The 20,312-nt window shown below is 39.6% G+C and overlaps 1 long non-coding RNA gene across 3 annotated transcripts in view; it reads left to right on the forward strand.

The window, feature by feature from the left end:
- The window catches only part of LOC140104153 (uncharacterized), a 104,123-nt gene that overhangs the window by 14,615 nt on the left and 69,196 nt on the right, over positions 1 to 20,312 (forward strand). For all 3 annotated transcript variants that reach the window (XR_011850275.1, XR_011850263.1, XR_011850258.1), the window contains exons 2-3: positions 12,820 to 12,877; positions 14,360 to 14,459. This is a non-coding gene — a long non-coding RNA (uncharacterized lncRNA). The remainder of the gene's footprint in view (positions 1 to 12,819; positions 12,878 to 14,359; positions 14,460 to 20,312) is intronic.

A 20,312-nucleotide genomic window follows, 5' to 3' on the forward strand; every position in this document is an offset into this window, starting at 1 on the left:
TCTTGTCAAAATAAATGTTATCCCTTATTCCACCTGCTATATCCCGGAAATATTAGTCAGAAGTACCCGTTGGTGTGAAATACATTTGCTGTCTTTAGGTCTATCTTTTTCTCTGGCTGCCTCTAAAACGCCCTTTTCCGTATTATGGCTATGAAGCCCACAACTACCTAGGTTGCCTTTACTCTATTGTCCTGCAACTTGCGGTACCCACTTATTTATAACTGAGCTCAACGAGCATATTTCAGTGTGTTGGTGTGCAGGCCCTTTAATATGATTTGTGACTTGGCCAAGTGACTACACTGGAGTCACGTCACTAAATCCCCTAGGCTCCTTGGGTAAGCACGGAAGAAAGTCAAAGTAAATTTAGCGTATACATATCTCTTATACATCAGCCAGAGTGTAAGATTAACTAAACTTTTACAGCTTACTATGATGAAAGTTGTTTCTAGTGCGGGTTTAAACAATTCTTCCGACTACAGCTAACAGTCTCCGAGAAGTGACAATAATCTGCAACTTAAACCAGCCAGCAGGGGCGTCTTGTTCACACGCAAACCGGACAAGCCAGTATTACGGGAAGAGGTTAGTCTTTCTGGCCAGGAGTTGCCTTCGAGGTGGACTCATATCAGTCATACACCATTCATACAACAACATAAACAAACAACATATAATAGCGGCACAAACATAAACCTTCTCCAATATACTCTTATAATTATCTCAGGGATATTCTACGGTTCTTTGTCAATAAATAATGAGCAGTAAGAAGAAAGACTTATCTATAACGTACCGTAAATCCGGCGGCAGACTTTGAGATAGAGGAGACACAGAGAAGTTTGTGTAAGAATAAGGTTCTTACCATCCCCGGGGTTGTCTGTGTGTCCGCTGCCAAAGAGCCTGTTATGTTGCCGGGTCTGCAATACTGAAGTCAATCTGTTTCCAACTGCCCCGCGATTGGAAGCGCCATTTACTGTTAGGGTAGTCCTCAATGGGGACAATTCAGTATATTGGAGAGGAGCCAAATTCAGGATGATGACGAGCTCGCCGAGAATTTCAGACAAGAACACATCCTGGTTCTCTGAATAAAACTCTGCTTTATTGGTGCATGACATCGTCTTATATACCCAAAAGAAGGGCGTTTACATGTTAAGCTGTCTTACAATTATTGGATGGTTTCATTGAACCATTAGGAAATATTATAACAATTGGTCAGTTTCCATTTAACTATATTTAATAATTAACATATGTCCTTGTTTACAGGGCATATCAATAATGAATAAATTCCATTATTGATTTTCCCATTAAGTGCCAGGTGCAAGCTGGCACAAGCTACCTTAATGGTCATTATTCACTGATACTAATCAGAAGTCCTGTAATTAAGAGTATTAATAACCTGGTCAAGGTTCTTTCTGGTCACCTGCATTGACTGTACCTTGTGAGGCTTTATTTTTATAAGTGAATTTAAGACAAAGAGGTTCTTTATAAGGGCCTCAAGATATGTATGGATGAGAGTATATTGGGTTCATCCCTATCACTTGGGACGCGCTTACCTTCACTTGGTCCGGCCCGATGAACTCCAGTGCGTTCAGATGCTTTTCAGCGCAGCAGCGGCAGAGGAACTACCTTGATTAATCCCGTCCGGACCCGAATCCAGCGCAGAGAACGCGCCGCTGGATCGCGAACGGACCGGGTAAGTAAATCTGCCCCAATGTGACAGGGAGTGGGGGTCGACACAATGTGAGTGGAAGATGGGGAGCACTAAGTGGGAATTATACTGTGTGGGTCTGGAGTAAGGAACAGGGCAAAAGGGCAGTGCAAAAGGTGGGGCTTAGGGCAAATCCATTTTCTGCAGGTCTCTATACACTCCAGATGCTTTGTCCCTCTTTATGAAGTTTGTTGGCATGATATACAGGAGTAGTAGTGCTATGCTGGACCCAGGGCTGGTGTTATGGGTAAGCAAAGGCCCCCTGAAAAAGGAGAATCTCTTCTTTCAAATGAATCTAGACTTGTGTTTTAGGTGTTAAGGAACCAGAGATATTCAGGTTTAAAGTGAGGATTTTGGGTGCAATTTTTATATATAAAAATCACTCTCAAAGGCCCTTTAACCGTTTTTATCTCCATTTTCCTGACACTCAGACACAAATTTAGATTCATATAAAAGTGTAGGATAAGAGTAGTAGTGCTGTACTATAGCCTGGTGTAGGTTAGGAATAACCTACAGGCTGAAACAAAAAACAAATAATTACCTCACAAGCTGCTTTGTCTTGTCTCTTATGCAGTGCTGCCTGAACAGAATCTTTGGAGGATCAGATCCTGCCAGAGGGGGCACACACCAGTATGTCAGTTATTTCAATATAAAACTAAAGCAGACAATAGTTTAAAAAAAAAGTTAAAACTAAATTTCCTAACGTTTTGGGAACAAAAAAACCCTAGCGGAACTAAAACTTTTTTCTTTAGAATTGTTAACTTTTCACTATCCTTTTTCAACACAAGCTATGAAAATCCCAACATCTCAAGTCACACACAATATAAATAATAATGTTGGTTTGCAACATTTAATAAATGTGCCAGGTTCATGATGCAGTTTAAAGTGCATTTCCAAGTAAGGCCGGGCCTGGTGTAGAACACATTAGGGCACCAGACCAAATCCTATTAGTAGTTTGGGTTTATCATGCAGCACTAGAGCAGAGTTGTGGGCTGCAAGGCTTAGAAACAGTGGAGTTGTGTCTGAGACACACCTACTGTCTCATCAATGATCCAAGCTTCTGGTCAATTGCAGCTGCTCTGTGTTCCCTATAGACACTGTAACTAAAGTCCCAGATAAAATTTAGTTACTTTAGTTGCATCAAAAAGGTCAAATTATGTTATAATCCAGTTGTCACGGGTGCTCCCGCGATCCATGTCTCAGATCGCTGGTGCACCCGTGCCTCCCCGGGGTCTGGTGGCCGGCTTCTCTCCCCTTCCCCGTCTCCCGTGGCGTCCTTTGCTGCTTCCCCGGCTCGGCGCTCGTGTCCCCGTCTCCTAGGGCGCGCGCCGGCTCGCTAAGATTCAAAGGGCCAGTGCGCCATTAATTGGCGCTGGCCATTTGACTAATACTATATAAGCCTGTCTCTTCCTGCAAGCCCTTGCCGGATCTTTGTGCCTCACAGCCTGAGAGAATGCTTTTCTGCGATTTGCCTGCGATTCCTGCGTTCCTGTGTCTTCTGCGTTCCTGTGTCTCCTGTGTACCTGACCTCCTCCGTGTTCCAGTGTTACCTGACCTCCTCCGTGTTCCTGTGTTACCTGAGCTCCTCCGTGTTCCCATGTACCAGTGTTCCTCCGTACCTCTGTCCTGTGTGCTGTGTTCCCGTACCCTTCTGCTTGGACCTCATGTTGCTGACTCTGGACCGGACTATGACGTTGCACCTCTACCGCCTGCCCTGACCTTGTGCCTGGACTTCAACCACGAGATTGTCTGCCGTCTCTGTACTTCTACCTTGGCCGCCACTGCAGACAAGTCACGCCTGAGGAACGACCTGGTGGTACCACGCCGCAGCTTGTCTAACCCGCCTTGTGGCGGGCTCTGGTGACAACCGGGTAACACTTAGACTCCGGTCCCAGGTAGTGGCTTGCGTCATCGTCTGCAGTGGTCCAGAGAATCCACACCTGCAAGCCTGACACTAGTCATGGCCATGAGTCAGGTAACTTTTAAAGTTATTCTACAATGCACATCTAAAGCCCCAATCTTCATCCCCAAGTGTCATGTTTCCTAGGGAATTCTACTGAACATGTTAAACTGAAAAAATATGACTTTTTATGTACTGGCTGATGGACATATCTTGCAGTCTTAAGACTTTAAGCCTTCTGTACAAGACTTAACTTCAGGTCCTTCAAAGGAGCAAGAGTCATTTAATCCTACAAAACTAACCACACGTAATAGTTATATGAATGACTCAAATATTGAGTTTGTCCAACAATTCCATAGTTTTTTCCTGTTTTATGACGGCTTGTGATGTTTGACCAGCTTTTGCCTTGCAAGAAATATTCGCATTATTTATTGCCTTCTATTTGTTCCTTGTACTTCATATGTCTTTAACAGCTAATACACAGTAAGCTGCACAAATTCATCAGGGTCCTTTTACTGCCGTAACAGTTTTTTTCTTCTGAATATAATTCATGTGTCATTTCACATTAGACAGGTTTAACATCTGATGTTGCAAAATCAGGGTTCATATTCACAGAACAGATAGTGAACCTGTGAATTACATATATGAAAGCAATCAAGATTTGTGTATCCATTTTCTCTACATAACAATTTTGTCACCAGGTTTTACCCCACTAAACTACTAGAACCATCAGTTCAAGAATGAAATGTCATTTCTAGGATTCAACTTTTTATGTCTACTTGACTTTGGGGGAGATTTGTTAGCGGTGAATATGATTCTTCTCATCTCATTTCCACATGATATGAGTCAGGTTTAGTGGTTGCAGAGGGCTGTAAACTCAGAAGCTCCTATCTCCGGTCTATAGCAGTGCTCCCCAACCTTTTTGTATCCAGGGACTAACTGTAACCAAAACATTTTTCCAGGTACCGGGCCGGGTAACCCGTTTACTATGGTTCCTGAAAAAAATGGTGTGCCCCGCAAATAGTCCATATCTAACCCCAACCCATATAATGTCCATATAATTTCCTGTACACCCTGGATTAAAAGGGCCCCTTTCCTGCAGCTTCCCCCTTTTCTGTAGCCCCTTCCATAATGTCTTTTATTTTGAAGTTCCCTCTTCAGGACCAAAGGTTATTGGTGCCAGAAAGACCAGGTCATTTTTTGACGTTCTGCTATGCATTTCTGTAAATAACAATATCTCTGGAAAAGCATTTCATATCATAACAAATTTTACTTAGTTTTTTTCAAGACATGTGAGACTTGATCTTGATATGATAGTGTTAATAATTACACATTTAAAATTCGCCAATAATTGACTAGAAATGTGCAAAAATAAGCTTTTTGTCATTTTGTCATTAAAGTGTTTTTTTAATAAGTAGTAACTTTTACCAAACTATGTTATAAATATGAACAGCGTTATTCCATCACCTTTTCCCAGGTTCAGCTACAGATGCAGAGGGTGCATGTACTTCTGCAATAATGAAAAGTGAAAGTGAAAGTCTTTCCTGCAGCTTCTTCAACTGACAGGCTGGAGGGGGACACAATTCAAACGCCTATATCTCCTGAACCCTTGCACCTAGAAACACAAATCTGGTGTCAAGAGAGTGTATGTGTATCGATAACAGAACCCGCGATATGCATTTATACTTAATGTACATAATAAAGTAAACACTTACCTCCTATAAGGTCGCCGGCTGATGACATCATAGCAGGCGTGCGCTGGGCAGAAAGCATAGACCGGCCTCTACCCGCACTGCTGGGAAGCTGAGGACAGAAGAAGCCCAAGCCGCTAGGTCAATAGCAGTAATAGAGGTAAGTATCAATGTTTTTTTCAGGTATAAGTTTTTGGATGAGGGGGTTGTTGAAGACCACTGGTTTATAGTACCTAGAAGGAGGCTTTTTATATAACATTAAAGATAAGAATTTCCTCTTTCAGATCACACCAGGATGTGGTGGTCTACAGAACCTGAGATACAGGCAGCTTAAGACACAGTTGAAAATGTGAGCAGATGAAGATCCAGTTTCCTGCCTAACTGTCTGTATGTCCAGTTCAGCACATAACCCAAAGCTTGATGGGATCTGAAAGATGAGATTCTTATCTCTTGTGTCATATTCTTAATATGACATAAAAACATGTTCCTAGGCTCTATAAAACCAAAGATAGGAGCTTCTGAAGTGACCCTTCTCCTGCAACCACTAAACTTGACTCATCTCATGTGAAACGGGATGAGAAGAGTCATATTTATATGGTGATTTATGAGAGTGATTTTTACAGGTAAACAGGTGAGATTTCTCATGAAAGAGGGTATTTTAGAAAGGACATTTCATACCCAACCTAAGGAGGCTGGCAGTTTAGTGGTGTAAATCCTGGTAACAGGTTCACTTTAATTACAAATCCTATAGTAAATATCACCCAGCTTTTCAAGGCGCCAGAATTAAAAACCTAATCATGGTGCAATATTTAAAGTCCAATTGTATTAAACACTGAATATATGTCAGGATCAGTGGTAGTGGACGATCTGTACCACCGCGGACGATGACATAAGCCGACACCAGGGAGCAGAGTATAATAGGGTACCCACAAAGATTCGGCAGGGCATAAGGGAAGAGGCTGGCTATTTATTAGATTGCCAGGTGGTCAGCACCAATTAGCGACTTGCTGGCCCTTTAAATCTCGAGAAGCCGGCTTGCGGGGCGCTGGATCGTGGACAGGTGAGGGAGCCTTCTGCAATGTCGAAGGGGCACAGGGAGGCACACGGGTGTGGGTCACAGGGAGGAACCCGAGAGTGGGGTCACATGAGCATACATGACAATATACTAAAAGAGGCTTTCATTAAATACACGTGATTCCCTTGTGAGTTTCAGAATTTTGACTAAGAGTAGGAAATTATTTAAAAAAATTTCTTTTACTTACTAGTGAAATCTCTTACGAGTCCAGAACTGCCTTTCAGTGGTCACCACTGCTCCAGCAGCAAGGAAATCACATAATCACATATTATACAACCAATTTCTTGCTTCAGATGTGACAATTTGATGTGCCACTAATGCTGATGACTGGCTAGAGTAGTCATGTGATTGGTGTATGTGAAAGTGACACTGCAGGGCCAGCTAGCAAATAGTAGCATTAAATAGTTTGGTAATGGGTATATTTTTATAGATTTGGTCAGGTTACAAAATCCCAGATTTCAGAACACTATTATGATAGATAGTAGTTATGGATTCTGCCATCCTGGCATAGTATACACTAAAAATGAGGTGTTTCCAGCACTGATAGCTTTGATATTCAATAGTTTGAAGTGCTCGTAAAATGTATAGACTTCAATGAAGTCATGTCCATCCAGTTCTGCAGCAGCTAACTTAAAGAGACATAAACATGATCCCCTCCTGAGCACATCTCTGTGGCCTAATGCTTTTTAAAACTGTGTTTAAATACGACTTTGGGCAAAGATTTTGATGCCTGGTTTTAAAGGTTTTTGTTTGTTCATTTTTCACCGTGTCTAGGCCTCATTTACCATAGGATTTGAAGCTATCCCCTTGGAGTGTCTCACAGTTGTTAAGTGACAATCTAAAAGCCGATTTAGGATTAGCCAGCTTAACCAGGTGACCTGCGTGTTTGGCTCTGATTGGATGCAGAGGATAAAGCCGTACTTGGAACTCCATACAGTGTTAGTGAAGGGTTTTATCATTTCTCAGAAAGACGTGCATCCTGAATAGGAGCTGATGAGAAGCTCACTAATCAGGGAAGGATTATATAGAGCTCAATCTATACTCCTTTTAATTCCATCCTCATGAATGGTGTTCAGATGCAGCAAAATGAACTGGCACGGCACAGGGGATGTGCAAACATTGAGAGACACATCATGCTATCTTAATTAGCAAAGGATTTCTAGAATCATTGCAGACGCCCAGTAATAATGACAAGGGAAAGTGATCAAATTTACTATTGATATGTTGAAGGTCAGCAATAAACATGGCCAGTGTTAAGATCAGACCACAACTATGTCAACTAATAAAATGTCAGCACATTTAGGCCACACAGATTAGTAACAATAAGTTTCTTTTATCCAAATCTACTTAAAGGGGTTTATTGGAAAATCCACTTGAGGCAGGCTAGTACTGCAGTGTCTTTGCGTTATGGGACATCTTCCTCCTGATGTTCAGATATTTAAAGGGGTTGGCCACTTTACCTCATGTTTTTGTAAAGTGTGGGGGGAGGGGCAGGTTATTAGGTAATTTACCAATATACCTATTATTTGTGCTTCGATTTCTTGGTATGTAAAGTGAGGCATGTCTTTTACTTCATCAGCCAAACATTAATGTCCATAAAATGACTGCAGTTGGAGGGTCAAGTGACCAATCGCTCTGCCAGAACCTAACACAGCCATGTTGATAGAAGGCGCTTCTACTAAAACGGCTATACACTGTACTTCCTCCTGCCACCTCAATGAGCGGCTGTCGTCTCCACTTTGTCTTCCTCCTTCTACCCTCGTCATTCTGGAGACAATTTCATATTGTAGGCCTCAATGAGCACTTGAACCCACTTCAACTAAAATGGCAAATGAATCCTAAGAAATCAATCAGCACTGAAGATCAATGAGAAGAAAATAAATGGATGATAAGAATATTATGAATATAGTTTTTAATTGAGTTTTTTTAAATTATTTCTCTTTTTTAGTGTTCCTATTCTATCAAAAGTAATACTAATATGTGTTATTTTAGAATTTCCTTGCTGATCCTGTGTTAATTTTGGTATAAACCATACATTGTGCAAACCTTTATACTCACATGTGTGTAAGATCACACATTTGTAATCAGCTGACATTTAGGAATGTAGGAGATTTGTGCACCTGTCACTGTCTGTCAGGCAGATGGGGGCCTGTGAAGCAATTAGTATGGAAAATGACATTTAATTTATTAACATACAGTTAAAGCATGTGTGTGTGTAAGTGTGTTTGTGTGTGAATGTGTGTGTGTTTGTGTACATTTTTGCAGCCGCCAAGATGGATGCTGTCCCCTTATTTTGCAATTGATACCTCCTTGAAGAAAAGTGCACCCAGATATTGTTTTAATATTTTTCTGTACATCCGTTTTTGCGTTTTAATTTTTAATTTTTTTATTTTTCCATGTACAGAGCAGTGTGATGGCTTATTTTATGTGTAACAAATTACACTTCAAAATGGTGGTATTTAATATCTCATGCCATGTACTGGGAAGCGGGAAAAAAATATCAAATGCAGTGGTAAAAAAACACGTTTGTGCCTTATTCTTGAGGGCTTGGATTTTACGGATTTCACTGTAAGCCCCAAATGACATGTCTACTTTATTCTTTGGACCGGTACGATTACGGAGATATCAAATTTGTATAGGTTTTATTATGTTTACAAACATTTGAAAAAATTAAAACCTCCTGTACAAAAATTTAGGGGGGACGGGGGTTGCCATCTTTTGGCGCTAAGAACTTTTTTTACTTTAGTGTACGGAGATGTGGATGGTGTCGTTTCTTGCAGATTTTGATGATGTTTACAATGTTATCATTTTTAGGACTGTGCAACCTTTTGATCACTTTTTATAGATTTTTTTTTTTTAATGGCAAAAAAGTGCCATTTTCGATTTTGGGCGCGATTTTCCATTATGGGGTTAAACGCAGTGAAAAACTGTTATCATATTTTTATAGATCAGGCATTTTCCGATGCGGCGATAACTAATGTGTTTATGATTTTTACTGTCGATTTATTTTTATATCAGTTCTAGGGAAATGGGGGTGATTTGAGTTTTTAGGTTTTTTTTATTATAATTTTTTTTTATTTTTTTATTTTTACTATTTTTCAGACTCCCTAGGGTACTTTAACCCTAGGGTGTCTGTACGATCCTACCATATACTGCCATACTACAGTATGGCAGTATATGGGGATTTTACTCCTCATACATTACAATGTGCTGAAAGCACCATGGGAAGACCCGAGGCTACCATGGTGATGGATCGCCGATCCCCCAATGACGTCACTGGGAGCGACGATCCAACACTCTGCATACTACAGCGGGGGTAGGGGGAATGGATATATGCACACTGGAATCAAATAGAACTAGAATTACTTCAAATTTTATTAAATATCAGTCCACAAACAACAGACACATATGCCTGTATGTAATATAAAAACCAGGTTTTCCATGATCCGCCTCACATACCAGAGGGGATGTTGCACCTTCCCTATAAAATAGTAATACCTAGAAAACATTATGCAGTTATTCACAACAGAGTACAAATGAAGAGCACAACAATAAGTACAATGAGTATATTCACACAATGGCAGTATATGTAACAATGAGCACATAGAAAATATGCAGACAAATATAGTGAAGCTGCCTGGGTGTGGAGGGTTCCACAAAATCACCCTACATCATTCAGATCACCAGCTGTCTGGCTTCCCCAGAGGTCTAGTCAACCACTATATATATGTAAAAAAATAATAATTAAAAAAAAAAAAAAAATATATATATATATCATGTGTCTGTTGTTTGTGGATTTATATTTAATAAAATTTGAAAAAGATTTGAAATGTACAGCTATTTGATTTCTGTGTGCTTTGTTATCCATTTTCCCCTGTTGTGGTATATAGAGTGATAAATCAGTGTTTGACTGTGTATGTAGAGAAATCTGTAAATAAGTTTGCCAAGGTGGAATGAGGAAAACCAATTTTCAGCAGTACCTTAAATAGGGCAGCTTCCTCTCCATAAGGAGTTTAGTTTCTTCCCTGATCCACATCAATAGCCTCTCACCTGGCCAAACTGTACTGACGAGATGCAATAACATCAAAAAAGATCTGTTAATGTTAGGTTTTTATTAGCGATGGGCGGACACATTACATTGTAGGGAAGGATCCTCAGTCCCGAAGCCACGATCCTCCCTAAAATGACAGCGCCCTGCGCTACCGGCAGGTTCATACACATTAATGGCAGAATGGTCGACCTGAACCCAATTTTTTTTTCCATATTAATGTTTATTAGGTATCACAGACTTGCCTGTTATGTTCCTTGGTCTTCCTTTCTGCGCTTTAAACAGAACACAAAGCAGGTGTATTTATACGGAGACTTGATTACACACAGGTGGATTATATTAATCATCATTAAAGAACAACATTGGATCATTCGGAGATCCTCACTGAACTTCTGAAGTGAGTTTGCTGCACTGAAAGGGGCCGAATAATATTGCACGCCCCACATTTCAGCTTATTACAATATCCGATAAATTTCGTTCTACTTCACAATTGTGTCCCACCTGTTATTGATTCTTCAGGAAAAAATTGCAATTCTATATCTTTATGTTTTAAGCCTGAAATGTGGCAAAGGGAAGAAAAGTTAAAGGGGGCCAAAAGTTAAAAGGTTTGGCCACTCTTTTACATAAGTTGCCCATGTGCCTTTATTGCCTTAATAATAATCCCTGAATCTTCATCAAGTGGTGAATCATTCCTGCTACTTCCTTTAGTCTCTGTGATTTTCCATGGATATTTGTTTACATGTCTGAGCTTTGATGAAAAAGAGGGGCTGCAGCAGAAGAGATATTACTCACCCTGCTCCCTTCCCGTCCCCTCTCCCTGTAGCTGTCAGTGAGATGGACCATGAGAGAAAGGGGTACACTAGAAGACACCATTAGGACAGTCTGAAGGAGTCAGAAACAGGAAGTTGTGTATATATGCAGAGAGCAGCATGGTGAGAACAGGGGAAGGCTGAAGCTCTCAAAGGAGGCAAAGGTACAGGTATATATAAATGCAGAGATGTAAGAGGCATTAGTTCAGTCTAGAGGAATTTCAGGGCCCCAAAGGCCCCTGTAGCCCCTCTCTCCCTAGCAGACACATTACATTATACCATATAACCATATGGCATACATATCATGGAACTCAAACTGGACTACAATACTCATCAGACAAAAGAAGTGGTATTTACCAACTTACAGGCGACTAGTATTTCATGGTGACTTCTCCTGGCCATGACTTATCATTGTTTCCCCCTGATGTCTTCAGCTCCATGTAGCACTTTCCTCACACTTTATCCCACAGTTACTTGGTTTTTCTAGATATTAATTGTGACACATGATATTCTCCTAAGTAACATATAGCCTTCATACCACAACTTACCCATATATATTATTTACACTCCTCACCACTGGCCACACTGTGCCTCCCAAATTAATATTAAATACCCCTTATACCACAACTGACTACACTGTGCTCCCTATATCATATATAGATCTCACAACATAACTGACCACACTGCGCCCCCTACATATCTGATATATAATATGACTCATCTATAAATTGTAGTAGACATTATACCCTGTTAGTAAATTATATAGAATCCCCTGAATATAATTATAACAGTATATAACAGAATATAAATTATTAACAGTCACTGAATGATTAAATGTATCTAATTAATAGAGACATCTCCATAATGCATTATAAATTATATCGTCCCCATAATACAGGAAACACCCATAATAAATAGTTTACTCTGCCCTAATAATAGAGAACAGTTTAATATTAAATATATATATCTATATTTCCTTAGTTTGTCCCCCTCCCTTATTCAAAAAGATAAAATGATAAAATTACTTACCTTACTTCCCACAGCTCTTCAGAGCTGTGCATCAGCTGTGAAGTGACATCATTGGTACTAATCGTGTTAGTGCAGTGGGTACAGGGGAAATACCTGTAAGTGCCACTATGATAATCAATCGTACTGGTATCTTAAAGACACTTTTATGATTGATTCATTATTCATCAGTACACAAGCAATCTGTTCAGTCACATTCAGCAAATGGTCACAGCAGAAAGAAAAATAGACACATAGCTCAGTCATTAAGACCCAAAACAGGTGTAGTAGTAAAGGGGTTAAATAAAACAGCACTAAAACAAAGTATCTAATGCTTCTTCTGAGTTTGGCTTAGTATATCATATCAAAACTAAGCTATTCCTTCGGACATCCTTGGGGAAGGTATGTAACTCAGACACTGTACGTTTTATCCTGTTCTGCGTGGGCACTGAAGAACAAAGCATTATGTTACTTACACCTAAGGAATCAAAAAAGAAGCCTGGACATTTCTCAGTAATGTCCACAATGAATCATTTTGCAGACATCTTTACAATTTTCTAATGGTGAGATAATTCATGTTTTCTCTTAATAGAATTGTGTCATCACCACTGCCATTCCCATGAATACCGAATAGAACAGAAAACCTAAAGGTAAGTGGATTGTTGTATTTCCACAATAAGGATTTATTCTCACAATTGTGCTGTATATTAATTATATTTTTGACAGATAATATGGATTCCTTGAAGGATGCACATTTTTGTAAAGTTTTCTTGGACTACTTGGGTCTGTTAAAACAAACCTGATCTGTGAAAAAGTAATGCGAGCACTAGTTTTATACAGATCACAGCAAATGGCTGATAATAATAATAATCATAATGTGTACAAATGATTCAGCTAAAAACCTGCCTGGGTGTTGACAGTGTACTGGTCTCTGTTCCTCATTTCAGTGTCTCCTTTTAGACGGATATCAGACCATGGACATTGTGAATGATGAGTTATAAACAATGATTTTCCATTGTGAAACTAGAAGGGTGTGAATAGACAGAGCAGCCTTGACACGGTCGTGACGTGGCTATGACGTGACCCACCACATCAATTAAAGAATTGTGATGATAATTCATAACAAAATTATTATTTAGTGACAATTTCATGGTAACAGTACATGAAACTGTCACTAAATAACAAATTATCATCCCCATTGATGCGTCAGGCTGCATCACTGCTGCGTCAAGGGGGCATCCTGGCCACTATATATATTCATACCCTAAGTCTCCGAACAAAAATTTGATGCCAACTATAAACAGTTACATTTATACACAGTGCAGAATTAATGTATTCGAGGAAAGCACACATTAAATAATAAGGAAATAATGTCATTGAAAGCTTCCCAAATATCTACCTAAGCTTGGGAAACAAGTTAGAAACCATAGTACAGTTATAGCATCATCGAAAGCTAAAGGTAGTGCAAAATCCTCCTCTGGTAAGTCACATCTATGAGTCATCTAGCACATACCCTAAGTAAATTACAATAATATTAATAAATGAAATTGTAATACTGTAAATTGTGTAAATTATCAACGCTTGCCATACAAAAAAATGAAAATGTCACGGGAAGCTTCTACAGATTATTCTGAGCTGTTTATATATTTCCTATTTGTACAACTATTCATTTCACTATGGGACTAAAATGTGTTAAACCAACTTACTAATGCAAAGATTCTCTAATGGTTTATTATTATTGGTTCATCTCTAATATTTTAAAATCTTATGCCAACGTCTGGTAAATCACTTTACGCTCGTCCTCCTCTATGCCAATATAATAAATATTCTGTCCGATAAAGCAGTATTATTTTAATCCGGGAGAAATAAAAAGGATCTAAAATGTGACATGATGAGCACATGTAACATATTTCATTTTAATACCATTCTGGAGGTGAGATAACTGGTTTTATCTCCTTGTTACAATCATGCCCAGAACATACATTTTAGTAGACTTCATTTATTGTGTTGGAGGGCTTCCACCTCTATCACTCCCTCATGACGAATTAGGCTGCCCTTCTAAACAAATAAGCACTTCAGAGGGTTCCACTTGACAGGCTTGTTAATCCCAGGAGTCTGTCTTATCATTGCAGAATTCAAGGACTGAAGTTTTACAGTATCCCTGTACTGCCTGGCTCCTAGACAGCTAGGGAGAAGAAAATGACACTATAAACTGTGTTTATTCCCAAAGAGGTAAGATTTAGACACTTCCTTCCAACCAGCCAGAAAAAATGATAAAAAACAATGAGGGACATATATTATGTTTGGCAAAGGATGGCACTAGAACTGTTCTATATCTTTTAGTGGGATCTAAGTTTGTGACGCAAGGGATTAATGAATTGGCGCACACACTGAAAGGTTTACAACTCCCTAGATCAGCTTTTAGCTGGGCTATTTTTGTGGTTCAATAAAAAGCTGGTCTATTTTTGCGCCACAAAAAGCGCCAAAAACATGTCGGAAAAATAAAAGCGCCAGAAAACTGGTGGATTCACAAAATTAGAAGAAGTCGAGAGAACACTTTATCGGAAAACACCAATATGATGGCGCAGTAACTTCATAAATTCAGGTGCAAGAGGCTCAGAGAGGGGGGAAAAAACTACCGCCAGTTTTCAGTTTGAAAGGCCACAATAAATGCCCCACAATATCTCTGCTTTGGAAATACATATTGGAAATGATGTATATATGATATATGTGATTGTTGTAATAAATTTGTCATATTGATCATTCACATATATGTATTAATTATCTAGAACAATAACACTGTTTCAATTGATGCATTTCTAATGCAGATCTATTAATATGAATATGTATTGCAATTTTCAGGTACCATAGTATAGAGCAGGAAGAGACTAGATGACTGTACATAGTGGGGCTCATTTACTAAGGTTCCGAACGCCGCACTTTCGTTGGGTTTCCTGAATATTTCCGTTTTGCGCCGAATTACCCCGGGATTTTGGCGCACGCGATCGTATTTTGGGGCATCGGCACCGGCTTGCATGTGGCAGAAATAGGGGGGGCGGGCTGTTGGACAACCCAACGGATTCGGACAAACCACAGAATTTAAAAAAGGTTTTGTGTTGCAAGATAATGTGCTCACATGCACCGGGAAGAAGCAGGTGAACTCCGGTGCAGCAGCGACACATGCAGGAACTCGGAGGCACCGGACCCGAATCCTCGTCGGACAATGCACCGCGGGATCGCGACGGGACAAGACGGGGTAAGTAAATCTGCCCCAGTGTCTTATTTGCAGGCATCATGTTATAGAGCAGCACAAACTGAGCATGTTGGGAAGGAGAAGGAGCAGAGCAAGTTGCACAAAGTGTTCTATCTTCGAGTAGCATGTTAAAAAGTAGGAGGTGCTGCCTGGGTATTGCCCACATTGTACTATCTGCAGGCGGCATATTATAGATCAGAAGGAGCTGAATAGTTTGTACGTAATGAAGGAGGAGCTAAGCAGATAATACCTTGTGCCCTATATGCCGGTAAAATGTTATATAGCAGGGCGAGCTTTGTGTCAAACCAAAAATCATAAGCATGCAGAACCATATAAAAATGAAGGTAAAGGCCAGAGATTTATTGGAGCATTTACACTGGATTTGCTATTCCATCATTTTGCATCACAAATAACAATAACATAAATTTAGTTTTAGTTCATTTTTGTAACTTTTCAGAGAGCCCATTTAAACCACTGCACTTATTATAAGCCATTTATACAGCTGTAAAATCCTGGATTTATCACTCAGCATTTTTTTTATAACATTTGACAGAATAGATTTTACAATTTAGCAACATCAGTTTAAAATATGTGATTCAATATCTGAATATAAAAGGCCACTTGAGCCTTTTTTTAATCTCCATACAGCAACAGCTAATGTAGATTTTATCTTCATTGCATTGCATTGATTTTGCTCTGACAATACAATTGCTTTGGTCCAGGGCATTTAGGCCCGGCAGGACTTTTTATGGCCTTATCAAGCAGTGTCACTCCGCTGGTTTTAATGTGTTCAGAATATATTAACCAAAGGAAAAAGACAGGCGATAAAGGGTGGACACTTGCTTTGTAAAGCCGGGTATTTGCTGATCATTTGTGTAAATATGTGTGTGACAATTCCTCTTGTCTCTATAGTGCTATTGATTAGGCCATTTGTGTAATGTAGAAATAATAGCATCTCTGACAGTGCTATCAGATCTTCTGGTGAGTGCCCCATTCAATGACTTATTGTCTCTCCCACCTGTGCTGCCCCAAAAGACGTATAAACAATCATTTAATAGTACTTTTAACTTTGCAATAATTAACCACCTCGGTCATGATAGTGAGGATGTTCCAGGCTCAGAATTGCCGGCATTCCATATGATATTGATTAAGTCTACAACTGCTTAGCAACTGTCACAGCTAAAGCTTTTAGGGCCTTGATCATAAGCGTTCAATTGATTGTCTTTTATTATGTAGAGAGTATATAAAATTGACCATGGACATTACAGTCAATGTCAATATTGTAAGTCATGAATTTTCACATAGCAGTTTTTTATTATACTATTAAAAAATAAAAAGTTGGTTTCAACATGGAGACAATAGAACCCATTACGCTAAGTATTGAGTTCAGTTTTGATAATATTCCATTATATCCAGCAGACATCACTTCCTGCAGTGGCATGTTGGCTTAGTGGTTAGCATTATAGCCTTGCGGCGCTGTGGACCTGGGTTCAAGGCCCAGGCTCAACTTCTGCAGGTTCACCTGTCCAACTGCTCGTTAACACCTAACTTCTAATCAGCCAATCGCATGGCGGCAACTCAGTGCATTTAGGCATGTAGACATGGTCAAGACAATCTCCTGCAGTTCAAACCGAGCATCAGTATGGGGAAGAAAGGTGATTTGAGTGCCTTTGTACGTGGCATGGTTGTTGGTGCCAGAAGGGCTGGTCTGAGTATTTCAGAAACTGCTGATCTACTGGGATTTTCACGCACAACAATCTCTAGGGTTTACAGAGAATGGTCCGAAAAAGAAAAAACATCCAGTGAGCAGCAGTTCTGTGGGCAGAAATGCCTTGTTGATGCCAGAGGTCAGAGGAGAATGGGCAGACTGGTTCGAGCTGATAGAAAGGCAACAGTGACTCAAATCGCCACCCATTACAACCAAGGTAGGCAGAAGAGCATCTCTGAATGCACAGTACGTCGAACTTTGAGGCAGATGGGCTACAGCAGCAGAAGACCACACCGGGTGCCACTCCTTTCAGCTAAGAACAGGAAACTGAGGCTACAATTTGCACAAGCTCATCGAAATTGGACAGTAGAAAATTGGAAAAACGTTGCCTGGTCTGATGAGTCTTGATTTCTGCTGCGACATTCGGATGGTAGGGTCAGAATTTGGCGTCAACAACATGAAAGCATGGATCCATCCTGCCTTGTATCAACGGTTCAGGCTGGTGGTGGTGGTGTCATGGTGTGGGGAATATTTTCTTGGCACTCTTTGGGCCCCTTGGTACCAATTGAGCATTGTTGCAATGCCACAGCCTACCTGAGTATTGTTGCTGACCATGTCCATCCCTTTATGACCACAATGTACCCAACATCTGATGGCTACTGTCAGCAGGATAATGCACCATGTCATAAAGCTGGAATCATCTCAGACTGGTTTCTTGAACATGACAATGAGTTCACTGTACTCAAATGGCCTCCACAGTCACCAGATCTCAATCCAATAGAGCATCTTTGGGATGTGGTGGAACGGGAGATTCGCTTCATGGATGTGCAGCCGACAAATCTGCGGCAACTGTGTGATGCCATCATGTCAATATGGACCAAAATCTCTGAGGAATGCTTCCAGCACCTTGTTGAATCTATGCCACGAAGAATTGAGGGAGTTCTGAAGGCAAAAGGGAGTCCAACCCGTTACTAGCATGGTGTACCTAATAAAGTGGCCGGTGAGTGTATATATATATATATATATATCTTAAATGATGTGAAATTGACAAAAAGTGCAGTTTCATTACAAAAAAATAGTTAATTCTCCATATTGTGGTTTCATTCAGAAACTCCTAACTTTTTCATACTTTGGTGCATGCGGCGTGATTTTGTTTTTGTTATTTATATATGTGTGTTTTCAAGGGATAAGAGGTTGTAAGGAATTTTTATTATTTTTTGTATCTAACTTTTTTATTTTCATACTTATCTATTGTTAAATCCCCCAGGGCAACACAAACAGGGCAGAAAAATACATGTGGTTAATCAGGGGCCAAAGAGTAGATTAAATTACAGGTATCACCTCTTACTACCTCAAATTAAATATCACCATGGACATTGCTACATGCACTTTCCATGCAAGGTGAGCCACAACCTAAATACTAAGCACTTATATCATAGTACAAATGCTACACCAAAGGTATTTGGACTCTTTACCTAGGGTGAACTTTGGGTGTGTCCCACACTAGGCCAACCATTTATAGACACTCATTACAACATTGTACCATAGCAACAAAATAATAATAAATTATTCCCGAAGGTCCATCTAATTCATTACCATATCACTAAACAATTCATAATTTTTACGTGTGCAATATGTGCAAATTGCTGTATCTTACAAAAAAAGTGCTAATGCCAGTGCAAAGTTAGCTTATGTCACAGGCCACCTGAGGAAGCGGTTGCACGTGAAACATGCATCAGGGTACTTCATGTACATACACTAGACAACTATACACCATGGGTAAGCCAACTTAGGAAGATAGTTATAATGAGATTGCTAGGAAAATTTCATTGTTACACTGCTGCCATTTTGAACCATGGTTTGTTGCAATAATCATGCATTGGCACTTTAATGTGGCAAGTTTATATATACTAGAAGCTAACTTTGCACTGGCATTAGCACTTTTTTGTGAGATACAGCAATTTGCACATATCGATATGCCTTATGTAAAAATTATGGATTGTTTAGTGATGTTGATATGAATTAGATGGAGCTTCGGGAATTATTTATTATTATTTTGTTGCTATGGTATAATTTTGTAATGAGTTTTTTTTTTTTGATTATCTCTAATAAAATGAATTATATTTTTAATTTTGTTGCAATTTAAAGGAAACCTACCACTTGAAGTGGCAGGTTTCAGATGGAAATACCGAGCACCAGCTCAGGGTGAGCTGGTGCCGAAGCTTACTTTTGTTAGTGTTTTAAACCGCTGTATTGCGGTTTAAAACACTTTTTAAACTTTATAGCCGGCGCAGGGAAGTACGCGCTCACCATGCGCACGACTACATAGGAAGTGAAGGAGAGCCGCGCGCATGGTAAGCGATACCGCGGTTTAAAACACTAACAAAAATAAGCTCCGGCACCAGCTCACCCTGAGCTGGTGCTCGGTATTTTCTTCTGAAACCTGCCACTTCAAGTGGTAGGTTTCCTTTAATTTGTTTGGAGCAATTTACACTTATATATCTTTGGATTTGTGTTGTTTATGTAGTGGGTTCTAGTAAGAAAGATTATTTCAGGACTAATGTAATTCTTCTGTTTTGTGCTGACAATTTGGTTTTACATTTTAGACACTGCTAGATCCATCCAATGGGGTCTATTGTATTCAGCCTGTTACAAGAAACGCTAATTAATAAGGGGAATAGGCCTCTAAATGAAATTGAGTTGTTATCTATAAATTAATATTTAGTTTTGATATTCTTCCTTGCCTTTATACTAACATCAATATGAGAGTGTCCTCAATAGTGGACTTGTCTTTTGAGAATTTGGAAATATTAATGCAATATAGAATGTTGAAGAAATTGGATAAAATTTTAGACAACATTGATCACCCTTTGTTTGGTGTAATTCAGGATCAAGTGAGTGGCTTTAGTTCTCGTTTTATATTTATGATGTGTAGGTCCGAGAGATATAAGCGATCATTTATACCAGCTGATCTAGAAGTGTCAAATGTTGCCAGGAAGGGAAGAACATGTCATGTCTGTTTTTAAAAGTACTAATTGTCTCTGAGCTGTGTAATATGTATGTCTTATTTTATGTGTAAGTCTCATTTTATGGTTTTTATGTACTGTTTATGCGGATGTGATAC

This window comes from Engystomops pustulosus, chromosome 1 (assembly GCF_040894005.1).
Source record: "Engystomops pustulosus chromosome 1, aEngPut4.maternal, whole genome shotgun sequence".
Taxonomy (NCBI): domain Eukaryota; kingdom Metazoa; phylum Chordata; class Amphibia; order Anura; family Leptodactylidae; genus Engystomops; species Engystomops pustulosus.